The following is a 770-nucleotide window of genomic DNA, read 5'->3' as shown; positions in this document are numbered from 1 at the left end:
GGGTCACTTATGGGTCGCTTATAGGTCACTTATGGGGCACTTATGGGTCGCTATGGGGCAGCCATGGGGCAGCCATGGGGCACTTATGGGTTGCTATGGGGCAGCCATGGGGCAGTTGTGGGTCACTTATGGGTCGCTATGGGGCAGCCATGGGGCACTTATGGGTCACTTATGGGTCGCTGTGGGGCAGCCATGGGGCAGCCATGGGGCAGCCATGGGGCACTTATGGGTCACTTATGGGTCTCTATGGGGCAGCCATGGGTCACTTATGGGTCGCTGTGGGGCTCACCACCAGGTGCACGGGGGGCAGCTATGGGGCACTTATGGGTCACTTATGGGTCGCTTATAGGTCACTTATGGGGCACTTATGGGGCACTTATGGGGCACTTATGGGTCACTATGGGGCACTTATGGGTCGCCATGGGGCAGTTTGGGGCTCACCACCAGGTGCACGGGGGGCAGCTATGGGTCACTTATGGGGCAGCCATGGGTCGCTATGGGGCACTTATGGGTCGCTATGGGGCAGCCATGGGTCACTTATGGGTCGCTGTGGGGCTCACCACCAGGTGCACGGGGGGGCAGCTATGGGGCACTTATGGGGCAGCCATGGGTCACTTATGGGTCGCTATGGGGCAGCCATGGGGCAGCCATGGGTCGCTGTGGGGCAGCCATGGGTCACTTATGGGTCGCTATGGGGCAGCCATGGGTCGCTATGGGGCAGCCATGGGTCACTTATGGGTCGCTATGGGGCAGCCATGGGGCAGCCATGG

The 770-nt window shown here is 61.2% G+C and overlaps 1 long non-coding RNA gene across 1 annotated transcript in view; it reads left to right on the top strand.

Moving 5' to 3' along the window:
- The window catches only part of LOC118159075, a 1,582-nt gene extending 1,175 nt beyond the window's left edge, over positions 1-407 (top strand). Inside the window, exons 3-4 of the long non-coding RNA XR_004746986.1 lie at positions 25-240; positions 350-407. This is a non-coding gene — a long non-coding RNA (uncharacterized LOC118159075). The remainder of the gene's footprint in view (positions 1-24; positions 241-349) is intronic.
- The last annotated feature ends 363 nt before the right edge of the window (positions 408-770 follow it).

The sequence above is a fragment of the Oxyura jamaicensis genome, unplaced genomic scaffold (assembly GCF_011077185.1).
Source record: "Oxyura jamaicensis isolate SHBP4307 breed ruddy duck unplaced genomic scaffold, BPBGC_Ojam_1.0 oxyUn_random_OJ66652, whole genome shotgun sequence".
Lineage (NCBI taxonomy): Eukaryota > Metazoa > Chordata > Aves > Anseriformes > Anatidae > Oxyura > Oxyura jamaicensis.
This window is presented reverse-complemented; position numbering and strand designations above follow the sequence as displayed.